The 16,459-nt window shown below is 36.6% G+C and overlaps 1 protein-coding gene across 2 annotated transcripts in view; it reads right to left on the reverse strand.

Moving 5' to 3' along the window:
* The window catches only part of LOC141520652 (catenin alpha-3-like), a 1,797,877-nt gene that overhangs the window by 981,788 nt on the left and 799,630 nt on the right, over positions 1-16,459 (reverse strand). The window lies entirely within an intron of this gene.

The following is a 16,459-nucleotide window of genomic DNA, read 5'->3' on the forward strand; positions in this document are numbered from 1 at the left end:
ACTATTTGACTCCTGGCTGGTCTCCAATCCTCCTTTCACTAAGCCGAATCCAAGAGTTCCAAATCCACCTACTGGACCAGTGGTCTCAACTCCATTTGGCTGCATCTATGTTGATTCTAAGTTTCCTTTCCTTTCCTTTTTTTCTTTTTAATTTGACTATCTTCGTTGCTCTTTTCTCTCAACCATCTCTTTTTGCTTAACTTTACAGCCTTCTTAGAAACTACTCTTTCCTGTAAGAAACTCACTGTCTAGCTGCTTCTCCAATGGACCTGACTTGTGAACTTTCTGGAACAGTTGGCAAACTTTTTGTGGTAACTTGTAAATTATTTGTGTGACCTGTGAATTTAAAGTCTAAGCCTTTTTTACCTTCCTGAGACAGAAATAGGTGAATTCCCCACTCAAAGGAACCACAACTTTATCTCCCAGACTCAGTAGTTCTGGTAACAATAAGACTAATAAACACATGAACCATTGGGGAAATGTCTAACTCAAACCAAAAATGAAAATCCATTGAAAATGATTTCTGTATAGCTGATAATATATATTTTCACACTAACCCTCAAGATAAATAATCACATGCCTAAGGATTATCTCAAATATGAATCTCAGGAGTAAATTCTATCTGGAGATTGTGTGATCTAAAAAAGTGAGAGAGACAGAGACAGAGACACAGAGACAGATGGAAAAAAGAAATGAAAATGTGACAGACAAAAAGACAAAGAAGCAGAAAGGGAAAGGAAAGCAGAAGAGGGAGCTTGGGAGGAGAGGAAATGTTGGAGACTAGAGAGAGAGAGATGTAATAGACCAGCATTACCTTGCTCAAGGAAAAAAAAGATAATTGTACCAGGAAATACTTAAAAGTTTATTTTATTCTGAAAAACATTTTATTCTGCAGTGCCAACTCTTTTTTAAAAATTTTATTTATTTAAGGCAGTGGGATTAAGTGACTTGCCCAAGGTCACACAGCTAGGCAATTATTAAGTGTCTGAGGCTGGCTTTGAACTCAGGTCCTCCTGACCCCAGGACCAGTGCTCTATCCATTGGGCCACCTAGCCTCCTCTCAACTCTTTCTTAAGGCTAGAAAATCAACAAAAACATTTTGTTAACCCCTGATCTACAGCAGTTTTTGATCACTAACATAAAAATATTCACAATGAAAAATCTAACATCATTTGTCTCTTGAAGGTTGATATGAATTGATTAAAGCTCATCCTGAAATTGGGGGTGGTGGAGGGAGGAGGTGGGGAAAGGGGAAATAAGCACAAGACATGACCTTGCCATTGTTTTCCTAAGAGAATGGAAATGACTACTTCTCCATCATGACCCTGGCAGTGTAAACAAGTGCTTTGTGAGAAGGTGGGTCTATACTTAAGTCAATTTAATTTAACACACTTCAACAAGCATTTATTAAATGTCCATCATTTGCAAAGATGTATGCTAATCAGTGAAGGTAAAAAGACAAAAAAATTTTCTTTCTGGTCATCATACACAAGGCTCCACCCCCTATCTCCATGCCTTTTGGGGAGGGTAGTGTTGTTTGTTTTGTTTTGGCAAGGCAATGGGGTTAAGTGACTTGTCCAAGGTCACACAGCGAGGCAATTATTAAGTGTCTGAGTCTGACTTTGAACTCAGTTCCTCCTGTCAGCAAGTCCAGTGCTCTAGCCACTGTATCCCGGACGCTCCCATCTCCATGCTTTTTTAAAGATTGTCCTCCACACGGGAGTGTAAGCCTTCCTCACCTCTGTCTCTCACCTCTGCCCCTGCTTTTCTGTACAGTTCAGTTCAAAAGACACTTACCATATGGGAATTTTTCATTGTCCCATCTGTCTAATAATACCAAGCCCTCAAAATATTGCTTGACCTATATAAGACAAGACCTGTGTTCAAGGAGCTTCCTGTATGGGGAAGTTACTAAACATGTGCGTGTGCATGTGTGTGTGTGTGTGTGTGTGTGTGTGTGTGTGTGTACAGAAAAAAAAACTTCAAAATTAAATTTTGAACAAAATAAATGCAAAGAAATTTGGAGGGGTGGAGAAGAGAAGGAACACCTGGGAGAACTGGGAAGACCTTTTGAATTTTCACTGCTTCTGCAGTAACCCTGCCATAGGCATCCCAGAACATGACCTGCTTTCCCAGACTCAGAAAGAAAAAGGGAGGCTGACAGTTGTGCGCAGCTTTGCCTCACGTCACCCTGTGAAGTCACTGGTCCTTTTAGAGAGTGAAGGACAAACAAATATTCGATGTAAAAGAGTCTTTGAAAAAGTGTTCTTTTTATTAGACCATTGCTAGTCAGTCTCAGTGCCTCCCTGGGCGCTGGAGACAAAAGTGTGTGTCTATATTCCAAGCCTCAGGGCAGATCTCTTGGGGGTGAGTTAATGGGGAAAGAGAAGCCTTTGTTTAGGAACAAGCCTTTTGTTGTTGTTTTAGTTGGGGTTTTTTTTTTTTTTCTGCAAAGCAAATGGGGTTAAGTGACTTGCCCAAGGTCATACAGCTAGGTAATTATTAATGTCTGAGGTCTGATTTGAACTCATGTCCCCCTGAATCCATGGCAAGTGCTCTATCCACTGCACCACCTAGCTTCCCCTCACAAACCTGTTTTGAATAGTGAAGCTCCAATCCCATTGGAAATAGAAATCTTCCCTTTCAGTCTAGTCCTTGCTCTCTTGAGAAGGACAGACTTCAAAGGAGATAACAGGGATTACCATCCCACCCCTTCTATAATTCTGAGGCTGAACCTTCATGGCTTCTCCTAGGGAAGTGTATAACTTCTTTGGATCTCAGCATACTCATCTGTAAAATCAAGGCCATCCATGCAAGGTGATCTCCCAAGTCCACTCCTGCTCTAAATATTATGCTTCTATAAAAATGTGCTTGTAGGATCTGATTTAGATCGGGAAGGAATTTGGAAATCATATAGTTCAATCTCCTCCTTGGACAGAGGAGACAAATGTGGTGCAAAGAGAATAATTGATTTAGGATGCTGGGGAAGGAAACCTAGAGGTCATTCTCAAGAAGGTCAGAGGGTTGAAGTGACTTGCCCAAAAGGTCCTTCAACTGCTAAGTCTCAGAGATGGCATCTGAATTCAGGTCCTCTGGTTCCAAAGCCTGTGATATTTCAACTCTACCCTACAGCCTCCCTAGTCTAATTCTCATCTAATCCAGAACCCTCTAGAACTATGCCTAAACAGAAGATTTGAAATTTGGTCAAAAGAGCTAACGGTGCTGTAGGTTTTACTGGATTAAACAGTAGAAGAGGCCATTCTTGTTCCTCTGTAAAGGCATTAATGCTTAATCCCTCAGTGGGGGGATTATTACTATTATTTTAAAATAATATTATTTAAAATAATATTATTTATTTATAATAATAGTATTTGATATTCTAATATATTATAATTATAATTATTATAATAATAGAATAATATTATTATTTAGAAATAATAATAACACTAATGAAATCAGCTAACGTTCATATGGCAATTACTCTAGGCCAAGTACTATCCTAAGCCCTTTAAAACTATCATCTCATTTGGTCCTCACAACCATGGGAGATATTATCCCCATTTTACAGATGAAGAAATTGAGCTAAACAGAGGTTAAGTGAGTTGTCCAGGGTCACATGACTAAGTAAAAAAAATCTAAGTCCAGATTTGAACTGACATCTTGAATCAAGTCCGGTGCTCTGGCCACCATGCTACCCAGCTATCCCTAATAAATTAGCATACATGTATTAAATACCTACTGTTTCCCTTACAATTATGCAAGATGCTAGAGATATAAAGATGGAACAGACTCTTCCATCACAGAACATACATTCATCACTTGCTTCTTCTTCAGCATCACAGAGGAAATTACTTTAGGAATCACAGAGATCCTGATAGGTAAGGTCTGATGGAAATCAGGCCAGAAGGGCAGCAAAATCCATGCATTATCAATTCAAGAATCATTTGTAATTCAACATTTTGTCATATTGGGCACAGCAATAAATTGCTTAGCTTCTCCTCCACCATTTCTACACTCTTCACTCTACAAGGTCTACTGATTCTTGGTCACTATTTTTCTCAGCATCTCTCAATGGTATAAACTGGCCCAACAGCACAAGATAGATAACATCATGGCTTTTTTTTATGATAAAGTCATTGTTTAACTTATTTAACTTCTTCCTTCCTAGTCTTATTCCTTGGAAATTTGCCTTATTATGTCAAGTAATTGCAAAAAAGGGGACTATTACTGTCATTTATGAACAACCAGCATTAGCTAAAATGTAAAGTCATGCCATGAACTAACAATGGCAAGGCAAAGTTCAAGGTCATCAAGTAATTTTTTTTTCTGCCTCTCAGTTAATAAGATTTTAAGTAATTACTAAAAACAGCCTCTTCAACAATCTGCCTTCTAGGAGCTATATCCCCCCACTCTACAGAACAGGTGCTCTCTACATTTCATTCCAATAATCTTTGACTCCATTTCTGAAATTAGCTTTACAAGGTTACTCTCACCAGATAATAAGAACACAATAACAGCCAATAAAAAGAGAATTCAGGACATTGAATGGATTTCTTATTCTTATAGGATGACTAATCTTCTCCTCAAGCCCTTTCTTGCTTTCCCAACTTGGTGTGAATGTCATTCTGGTTTCTTGAAAGAAAGCTCAATAAAACCTAAGGAGGGAGAAATCCTAGGAGCTAGTAATGGATGGCTTGTCTGCTATCAGAACACCAGCCTTCCCTTGGATTGTCCACTGGGTGGTTTGATTCTATTCCATTATTTTGTTCCATTCAACAAGCATGCATTATGTAAGTTCTAGGTATCATGTTAAATTTGGGGGAGATGTTAAATTTGGGGGAGATAAAAATAAAAAACAAAATGGATTCTATTCTTAAGGAGTTTATAATTTTAGGGGAGTGGGATAATGTGGACCTCCTCTCTCCCCACTTCCTCACGTTATCTTCCTATCTAGAAATGCCCCCCATCCTGAGGTCCACTCTCTTAATTATTAATCCTTAGACTTTATCATCATTTCATAAGGTGTATAGGCAAAGTGTAACTTCACTTCCCCCTCTGCTCTTCACTATCTAGTCTCCATCTCCTCACCAGTATCCATACTCCCACTGCCCTCCCCTTTACCAGCTTCTCTTTATGAACTCATTAGTACCATTAGAATCCAAGTTTCTGTCTTTTTTTGCTTGTACCCATGTCTCTAGAACATTGCTCACAATGGAACACAAAGTACTCAATATTCTCTCTCTCTCTCTCTCTCTCTCTCTCTCTCTCTCTCTCATATTATCTCTGTCTCATCTATCACTTGAATTCTACTTTTTACATTGCACAAGAATCTTATTAAAATTAGATAAAGAAGAAAAACGTGACTATTACTCATTAAGAAGTAACCATTTTGCATTAGGATCCCTTTTTACTACATTATGAAAATCAATTACCTACAAATCCAAAATGGTGACCTGTATTTGCAGTCTCCCTCAGTTCATCATAGAGGACTGCCACCAAATGGATAAGAATCAATGCAATTCCTGGATCTAATCAGATGGTTCATTCTCAAGAAGGCACAAGAAGCGAGGGTATTAAAATGTCACCAGCAGCTTCTGAATGGTTGGAGGTTTGGCAGGTACCTTCTTGAGTATCTAAGTATTCCAAGGACCATTTCACTGTGTCTCATGTACAGATTGCCTCTTCCTTTTCATGGATGCCCCTGCCATTCCAGTATTTACTATACATAAGACAATCCTTACCATTAAACTGTCTCTAATCCATTTTCCCTTGTGGTTATATAAATTATTTGTTTACCCAGGGAGTACATGAAAATTTTATAGCCAGTATCTAAGATTGCATCTATCCAGCTCCACTGGCAAATAAATTCTCTGAAAATATTCCAACTCATATAACATCCCAGTATAACCACATCCCAAACTATGCCTAATGCTTAATAATAAAAAATCCAAAATGACATTAATGATGATTATAATAATAATGATCACAACAATAACAAAAGCAATGGCAATGCCCTACTCATAGACCTGAAAAGAGAACAAATCTGCTCCACTGTTCTCTCTGCTCCCATATTCCAAGCTCTCTTGACAACTCAAGGAATTCCTGAGATTATATGAGCCTTTATTCTCAAACGATGAACTCAAGAAAGACAAGACCAATGACAAATCAAATGAGGCAATGTTTGGAGGAGCTAATTTGAAGGATATAGATTTAGAAAAGATAGTGAAGCAATAAGCACAGCTTGCAAAGGGATGATGCTCAACTATGGTGATGATTTTTTTTTTTTGCTTTCATTTGCCAAACAAGGGAACCTTAGGTCAGTCTACCACCTAATTGAGCTCTTTCGGTATTGACCCTTCATGAAAGCAGCATTGTTCACTCTTAACAGTAACATGATAAGTATGTTCATATATGTTTGTGTACAAATGGCAGCACTTTGTGTAAAAGTGTATGGTAGTAAGATCCGATGAAGGAAGAGAGCCAGGAGCTGATGGTGGATGAACTGATGGATTTGTATGAGGAGCAAAAGGAGAGGTTGCAGAGGATATCTCATCCGAGGAGGAGGTTGAGAGATTGGAGAAATCCCTCATATCAAGTGAGATGAGGGAGATATATCAGATATGGAGAAAAATGCAGAATTTTGTTGGAGACTATCACTTAAATAAGGTTGTAGCAAAGAGAGCCACAAATATTTTTAACGATAATGCAATGTCACATTTCCATGACATTATGAAAAAAACATCAAAAACAAGTGTTGTTAGATAGATTCCCAGTCAGAAGCAAATGTAAAGAAAAAAAATCAGTGAGTCAAAACATGAAAGTGATTCTAAAACAAAAAATAAGAGAAGGCAGTAGTGTTAGTCTTACTTTTAGTAAAAATAATATGATAGAAGACTCCCAACATTGAAATCCCCGATGCTCTCATGGAAGGAATTTCTCCTTCCAAACAATAACCCTTCCTCCTCCTCCTTCTCCTCATCTCCCTCATGCCAGCCATGACTCTTCTCAAAGGTAAAGTGCAGGTTAATTTATCTTATATTTTGGTTTATATTGTGTACCAATCATTGCTATTGTATTTCAGGTGCATTAGGGAAAAAATTTACTTAAAATTATAAATGATTATTTTTATAGGAATATTTTGGAGATGTGGTACCAATCATCTGACTTTATATTATTTCCTATGAAAAATTAGCTTTGAAATATGAACAAATTTCAGTACAAATAGACTCTTGGAATATATTAAATTCATAAACCAGGGTTCTACTTTATATCTAAGCACCATCAACATGTAGTCAAAAATCAAAGAGTGAGTCCTATATTGTACATTTCTTACCTGAAGTCAATATGTTCCACAAATGTAATGTTTCATTAATGTGTTTTTTGTTGTTGAATATTCTCATTTCCTTTAAATAAATTTTAGTTAATCACACACTCTGTGCATATAATTTTCATAATTACAACTAATTATGTACTTGGTATAAATACATGTAATCAAATAATTGCCATGGATAATTATATCATAGGAAATGATGTTTAAAAAAATAAGCAGTACATTAATTGCAGACATTTTCCTTTGTGTACCCGTCTACAACCCATGTTACTAAATGTTCTGATACAAATGTGGTTTGGTGATGACAGAAAAACAAATTTTCCCTTGCGACCCTGTATCATTAGGCATGATCAGAATACTGACAAATCAGCTTCGTGCCCTTTAATTGTGGCCTGTGCAGTAGCAGTTCCCAAGTCATTTAGTATACAATTGAATGGAGATAGTGATCGTGTATACTGCAAATATTTAAAAAATATTTTCCACTTTACCCACAGAGATTGAAATATCACAGGTTCCACATTTCCATTAAAATATTCCTCTGGATGATATGTCATGTCTTTGACACAGGTTTTCTGGATTCCCACTGTTCCCTCACTACTTTCTTATGAAGAGTCATTTGTTAGCAAGAGGCAAAATGGAGATAGAACTTTATCAACAAATCATAAATTATCGATTGAAAGTTGGGAGGATCCCTAAAGGGTTATGGAGTTCAATGCTTTCATTTTACATTCAAGAAATCAGAGTGCCAGAAATAGTGAGTGATCAAATAGAAAATGGTAGGAGGGGCAGCTAGGTGGCATAGCAGATATGGCCCTTGAGTCAAGAGGACCAGAGTTCAACTCTGACCTCAAACACTTAAAATTGCCTAGCTGTGTGACCTTGGGCAAATCACTTAACCCTATTTCCATGCAAAAACCAATCAATTCAAATATTATAGAGACATAGGCAGGATCACATAAGATTTAGCAGCTTCTACAATAAAGGTTCAGGGGGCTTGGAATATTATATTGTAAAGGGCAAAGAGTAGGATTATAATCAAGAATCACTTATTCAGGAAAGCAAAGTATAATCATTCAGAGACAGAATAATAATTTACTGAAATAGAAAACTTTCAAGAATGCCTGATGTAATGGGCAGCTAGGTGGCACAGTGGATAGAGCACCAGCCCTGGAATCAGGAGTACCTGAGTTCAAATCCATCCTCAGACACTTAATAATTGCCTAGCTGTGTGACCTTGGGCAAATCACTTAACCTCATCGCCTTTAATAAATAAATTTTTTTTAAAAGTATGCCTGATGTAAAAACCAGGGCTAAATAGAAAATGACTTTCAAATGCAAGTCAAAAGAAGCATAAAAAGATAAAAAAGAAAAAAAATCATAAGGGATTCAATAAGATTAAACTGTTTATATTCCCTACATTGGGAGATGCTACTTCTAACTTCTAAGAATTTTATCATGATTAGAACTGTTAGAAAGAATATAAATAGAAAAAGTACATGAAGCTAAGTTGAATATGATGGAATAATACCTAAATAATAAATTTAAGGAGCAAGAAAAAGGGTTACACTTGGAGAAGGGAAAGGGAGAGGTAGAATAAGGTAAATTATCTCACATAAAAGAGGGAAGGGGAAGATGTGAGGGGATGGCAGATAAGGTCTGAACTTTCCTTTCATGGAAATTGATTTAACAGTGGAAAAAAATCTACAGTCAGTTGAGTATAGAAATCCATCTTAAGCTGCAGGAAAGTAAGAGGGGGATAAGAAAAGGGGAGAGACTGATATAAGTGAAGGTAGATTTGATGAGATGATGGTCAGAAGTAAAACATTTGAGGGGGGGGAGAGAGAGAGAGAGAGAGAGAGAGAGAGAGAGAGAGAGAGAGAGAGAGAGAGAGAGAGAGAGAGAGAGGGAGAGAGAGAGAGAGAGATGGAAACAAAGAGAAAAAGGAAAATAGGATAGAGGGAAATTTCTAGTAATTATAATTCTGAAAAAATATAGCAAATTTTTTTTTCTGATAAAGGCCTCATTTCTCAAATATATTGAGAACTGAGTCAAATTTGTAAGAATATAAATCATTCCCCAGTTTATAAATATTCAAAAGATATGAACAGGCATTTTTAAGATGAAGAAATCAAAGCTATCTAGAGTCATATGAAAAAATACCCCAAATCACTATTGACTAGAGAAATGCCAATTAAAACTACTCTGAAGTACCACCTCACACCCATTAGACTGGCTAATATGACAGAAAAGTAACATGATAAATGTTAGAGTGGATATGAAAAAAATGGGACATTAATGCATTCCTGATGGAACTGATGCAACCATTCTGAAGAGTAATTTGTAGCTATGCCCAAAGGACTATAAAACCACACATAACCTTTCACCCAACAATACTACTGCTAAGTCCATAATCCAAAGAGATCACATTTTAAAAAAGGAAAAGCACTATTAAATACAAAAGTATTTAGAGTAGTTCTTTTTTGTGGTGGCAAAGAACTGGATACTGAAGGAATGTCCTTCACTTGGAAAATGGATGAACAAGTTGTGGTGTATGATTTTGATGAAATACCACTGATCTATAAGAATCGATGAAGTGAATGGTTTCAGAAAAACCTGGAAAGACTTATATGAATTGATAGAAAGTGAAATAAGCAAAACCAGGAGGATAATGGAGACTGTGACAGTCATATTGTAATGATTATCAGCTGTGAAAGATTTAGCTATTCTGACCAATAAAATGATTCATGACAGTTTCAAAGGATTTATGATGGAAAATGTAATCATTTTCCAGTGAAAGAACTAATAGAGTGTGAATGTAGATTGAAGGAAACTCTAAACTTTATTTTTCTTTTTTTTGTCTTTCACAACATGGCTAATATGGAAATATGTTTTGCATGACTACATACATATCTATAGTCTTGATCTTATTGCTCGCCTTCTAAATGAGGGGAAAAGGGGATTGTGTAGGGAAGGGCAGAAAAGGGAAATTTTGAAACTCAATATTTTAACAAAATGTTAAAATGTTTGTACATGTGATTGAAAAAAAAGAGAGAATAAATCATTACCCTATTTCACTTTTCTGTGGAACCTGAAGTCCACACAGCAGAATTGCCATAGATTTTCCAAGATATGAGCAGTCTTATATAGTCATGTCATACTTTCTTCATTTGTAAAATGAGATTTGACAATATGATTTCGAAATTTCCTTCCAGCTATACATCTGTAATCTTATCCAGTGAAGATCTCAGGCAATAAATTAATAAGCATTTATGAAGTCCAACATGCCAAGCACTATGTTAGACACTCTACATATTAACGAATATTTTCTGGTTGGTTCTCTTTAAGACTTACCTATGGGGTTTCCCTCAATATATGCTAAATACATGCTGTGGATAAATGCCCTTAATCAAATCTCTCACCCCTACCATATTGCTTCTGCCCTGCCATTTCTAGGGCTTGGAATATATTTTTTCCAGTTTCTCATCTGCAAAATGAACAGACTAGAAGACCTTAAAAGTCCTTTCAAGCACTAAACTTATTATTCTAGCATTCAGTATTAGGTTTCTGAATTGTTGGTCAGGAGAAAACTCTGCTCTCAGCAAAGTTTTTCTCATCTGCTTCCCCACTGTCTTGTGAATTTGTATTTGAGCTAGTTTGATTTGCAGCCAAAAGGGAAGATCAAAGAGTGATGCAAATTTGCCTTGGGCTCACCTTTGTCTAGGGGTGTGCTTGAGATGTGGGGTTCTAAGGGAGCAGTCATATACAACCCAACAGGGAGTAACCTGGAAAAAGTAGAACCTGCCAGAGCCCTCACCTTTATTTGATGCTAGGCAGGAGAAAGGTAGTGGAAATAGCTCACTGAAGAAATGACAATCACTCTCCTTTCTTTGGGTTCCTTTGAACTTTGAAATTATTTTAATTCATGAATGTCTATACATTCTCCTCTGGGTATTTTTGACTTGCCTTATGTGTGGATTATAGATCAGAGCTAAAACGGATCTAAGAGGTATCTTGTTCACCCCATCATTTTACACAGTGGATACTGAGCCCCATAGAAATTGTCATCTGCCCAAAGTCACATAGTTATTGGAAGAGCTAAGGAAAAAAAGTACTATCATCCTGACCCTTACATAATGCTCATTCCACTTCATTGGGCATTTGTTTAAGATCTCAGTGGAATCAGAATTTCTCTCAGAAAGTACAAAATGACTAATATGGAAATGTTTTACATAATTGCTCCTGTAGAAGGCTTATCTGATGGCTTACCATCTCAGGGAGGAAGGGAGGGAGATATGGCATTTGGAACTCAAAACTAAATAAAATTGTTAAAAAAAATCTAAAAGATCATTGTCTCAATCTACCATTTCCTTGGTAACCTCACACACCAGAGGGACATTTGATAATATTTATTGAATTACAGTCTGACAGCCTCTTGTCTTCCTGGAGATTAAACATATGGTGGTGCCTAGGTAAGATTTAATTTAGCTTTAGAGAGAAAAAAAAAGATGACCAAATATTTATGTACAAACTCTTTCACTGAATGACAATTACTAGCATTAGCCAGATTCAATTTAAAAGCGGATTACAGATAAATACTTTAGGTATATTAATTCTGTAGCACTCTCACACCAACACTCTTTAATGCTGACAATGTTTTGCTAACATTCATTTATATTAAAATCGTGTCAAACCAACTACCAGCAAAGAGGAAAAGAAAAAAGCACATTGGAACTGAATGCCAACCCCCTCCTTAGAGTTGGAGACAAGACCATCAGAACAACCTTCTTTCTGTCCCCCTCCCTACTTTTTAAGAGAAAACTTTAGCTATTTATTCAGAATCATATATTATTACATGCATGTTAAATCCATGTTTGACTCATTCATAGGATTGTCCCTCTTCATTTCCCCCTACTCTCCTGCCTTTTTGCACAGGAACTGAAAGTGATCCATGCCTTGAAGAAAGAAAACCAATAGCTTCACTGACTTGGCTTTTGATGATCTGTTTTTTTCAGTCGATGGTCCTTTGGACTACATTTCCCCCCTAGAATATTATAGTCTGTAAATCATATGGCAAAATTTCAAAATTATGTCCCTATTGTTGAATCCACACCAAAGTTAATAAATGGTCATGTGTCAGGCACAGATGGGGGGGTGGGTGGAGGTAAAAAAACAAGTCCTGCCCTCAAGAAGCTCACATTCTAATGGAGAGACAATAGGGAAACAATTCAAGATATAAACAGAATAAATTGGAGATAATCTCAAAGAAGAGACCATACTAGTAGCTGTTCCATTCTAATGGAGAGATGATAGACAAAGAACTGTGTACATTCAGATATAAAGAGAATAAATGGGAGATAATCTCAAAGAAGAGAACATTAATAGCATTAATAGCTGAGGAGATAGGGAAATGAAATCTTGATAACATCAGGAATTCTAAGGAATGGAGTTGAGGGGTGAGAACATTTCAGGCTGAAGCTATGAGGAGTCTTCCATTTTTTGGCTGGAATTTCCAAATGAGTTAATATGACCTTTTAGAAGGCAGTCCTGTATAAAACCATGCATACTCTTTGACCTAGCAGTGCCACTTCTAGGTCTCCATTCCAGAAGAAAAGAAATATGAGAATAAAAGAATGTTTATGTATTAGGGATATATAAAGCAGCTCTTTTCTGGTGGCAAAGAACTGAAGATTGAGGAGATGCTCAGCAGTTGAGGATTGGCTGAACAAATTGTTGTATATGATTGAGATGAAATGCTATTCTGTTATGGGAAATGATGAACAAGATGCTCTCAGTAAAAAATTTACATGAGCAGATGTAAGTAGCATCATACTGTAGGATAAACAGCAGTGAATGACTTACCTTTTCTCAACAATTCTGTGATTCAAGAGAACTCTGAAGGATTTATGATAAGAATGCTCTCCATGCCAAAGACAGAACTGATGGTATCTAAATACAGACTGAAGTAAGCTTTTTTTCCCCACTTTATTTTTTTTTGCAGTTTCTTTTCTTGAGGTTTTTGTTGTATGGAGGGATGTTACTTTTGCAACCTGATTAATGTAGTGATGTTAAAATAAATAAATCAACAAAGTATACAGATGACAAATGTTCATATTAATAATGGCAATCTAAGGATATCCTGGATAAAATGAAAAATAAATTGTACTGATCTGGAAAAAAAAAAAGGAGGTCCTGGACAAAAATTTCACACTGGAATATTACAAAGATTAAAGATAATCATGAGGCAGGGAAGGACAGGGAATTAACCCCTTCATGATCTCAAATATCTCTTCTAGTTTTAGAATTCTGTAATTGAATATTCTACAATCAGGGCAGAAATGCAGTCGATATGATCATGGGTTGAAAGAACAGATCATCAAAAGGCAAGTCAGTGAAGTCATTGCTTTTCTTTCTCCAAAGGATGGGTCACGTTCAGTTCACATACAAAAAGTCAGTAGGATAGGGAGAAATAAAGACAGTGTGGGGAAGAGAGAGGGGGCAATCCTATGAATGAGTCAAAGCCTCGCTCCAGTGTTAGTTGGGGCAGCCCACAGATATTGATGAACGGCATGAATTACAATACTCCAAACATGCAACATGCATTTCTACTCCTTTGAGGTTATTTTTTTGGTGTGGAAATTTATTTTTACATTTCAAAAGATTCGTTCCAATTCTCATTCCTTCCACATTCCCTATTCTCTCTTCCACAGACCTAACCTCCTGTTAGAGATCAAGCCAAGTGATCACCATAAAAAATCAAGTTAGGAGGGGAAATGACTTAGAAGCAAACTTATTCCTATCTCAAAATCTTACTTGTAGGTGATTTCCTATTTGAAGAGCAAGTTAAAAAATGAGGCCAGTTTTCCACAATGGAAGCTTTTTGCAATGATTGAGATCACTATCATTGTTACAATCAATAATGAAGATTTCTATAGTATGCTTATTCAGCATGTCAGCAAGTTAGATTCTGTGTATATATAAAATATGAGACAAATCTCAGGCAGGAAAAATTGACCATCTAGCTATAGTACTAGGCAGGATGTACATGCATAAAAAATAATTATAGAACACAGGAAATATCAGAAAGTTAGATGAACAACGGACGAGTGAGAGAGATATAATTCAGGTCAGAGAAGGATATGTTCATGGAAGACTGGTAAGGCAAAGGATTCGTTGTGAAAGGAGGACTGGAGAAAGTGGAAAATATGAAGAGAGCTGCATAGAATACCAGAGCCACCGTGAATATATAGTCCCATTGTCTCATAGTGGGACAGATATATTTTAAAAAGTATTTTTTTATTGATATAAATGCAATTTCATATTTTTTCTAATAAAAATGACTGAATAATTACTTAGAGTAGCATCCAAATAACAATGGAAGTTTACAGGTGACTTTGAAGAAGCAACAAATATATGAGAATTGTAGAATTATTCTCAAATGATGATTTAGACTAAAGGATTTCACTCACTACATGCATGGCAGGGAAGGATTCTCTAGTTATATGGCAAGAGCAAGGAATAATTGCCGAAAAGCTAGGATATTCTGTTGGTATATACCCAATATCAAAAGAACTAAAACGAGTACTTATACCATTAACTTTGGATAATTATATAGATAAGAATCTCACAGGTTGGACAAGCAAGACTAGGTTACAATTGATATCCTTGAAGGGAATGGCCTTATCAATCAAATCACAGATCATCATAATATCGAGGTAAGCAAAGTATTATGCCTTACTCCTTTTATATTTAATACTCCCCTGCATATTTGAAAACAGAAAATAATGAGGTCCCTCCCCTAGTCTTTTCTTCTTTAGGAAAAATATTCCTCATTCAACTCCTATTATCTTCATTTTTATCATTCTTCACCGACTTCAGACTTTCACCATCTAGTCATCAATTACTTAGACTATTCTGACAGCCTGGCCCCCATTCTTCTCTTTCTCCAATCCATCCTCCACATATTTGCCAAATTAAAACACCCTCCCTCAAAAAATCTCCATTACCTTTTTATCTTTGACATGAAAAAGATGTATTTTTTCAACGAGCATTTAAAACCTTCTGAATTCTATTTTCCTCAGTTTTATTCCATATCATAGCCCTTCATGTGATCTCTTTTCCTAGGCAAACTAGCCTGCTGACTACTCCCCAAGCCCAACTTTCCATCTTCTGCTAGGAAACAATGTTTTGTGTTAGTTTGGTGGTATTTCCTCCCTGTTCCCTTTGGTTTCAGCCTAGAAACATTTGGTTTTGTGAGTTGAATTATATAATATGCAAATTATGAAATTAACAATAAAATGCTGTCTCTGATGCTTCCCATTATTACATGATTCCTCGTATCCTATTTGCAAAACCCAAACCACATAGAACAAAGTATTGGAAAATGTCTTATTATAGCCAGGATCAACAAGCCCTATTTTATTATAATGTTGGATTTACAGCAATGCTTGGGAATATCTGATGGCAAGCTTTATACTGCCCAATCTAATACTATTCAATTTCCCTGGTCCTGTGGGTAAAACAAATAAAGACCCCACTGCCAACACATTCACATAATCTCTGACTTTGCTTTTATTACATATTGTGTCAAGTAACACAAGAACAATTTGTGGTCCCTGGCAGAAAACTCTTTCACAATGTAGGAAAAGTCACACTGACTAGAGAGTTCATGGCTCTTCTCAGAAGATTCCTTCTTCTATGTCCTTTGTATAATCACAGTATTTAAGAGCCATGAGGGACCTCAGAGGCCATTTCATACAACCCACACATGAATATAAATGCCTTCTGTGATATCCCTGACAAATGGTCAGCCAGCTTCTGCATGAAGATCTCCAGTGATGGAGAGGCCAATGCCTTTTGAGGCAGTCCGCTCCACTTGGGGATAGCCCTAATGATGTGGCAACTTTTATTTTAACATGAACACTGTCTTTACTTAGAAATCATGTGATTTTGGTAGAGAGAAAAGCAAAATCACAGGGACAAGAACTAGAATTGGCAACAGAAGATTTCTGCCAGTGACTCCTGTTTAACTTTGGACACATTTTAATAAAACCTTTCTAGACCTAGATTCCTCGTCTATGAAATCAAGGTATTGGACTCACTCACCTCCGAGTTTCCTTTTTAACTCTAAAA

The sequence above is a fragment of the Macrotis lagotis genome, chromosome 4 (genome assembly GCF_037893015.1).
Source record: "Macrotis lagotis isolate mMagLag1 chromosome 4, bilby.v1.9.chrom.fasta, whole genome shotgun sequence".
Classification (NCBI taxonomy): Eukaryota; Metazoa; Chordata; class Mammalia; order Peramelemorphia; family Peramelidae; genus Macrotis; species Macrotis lagotis.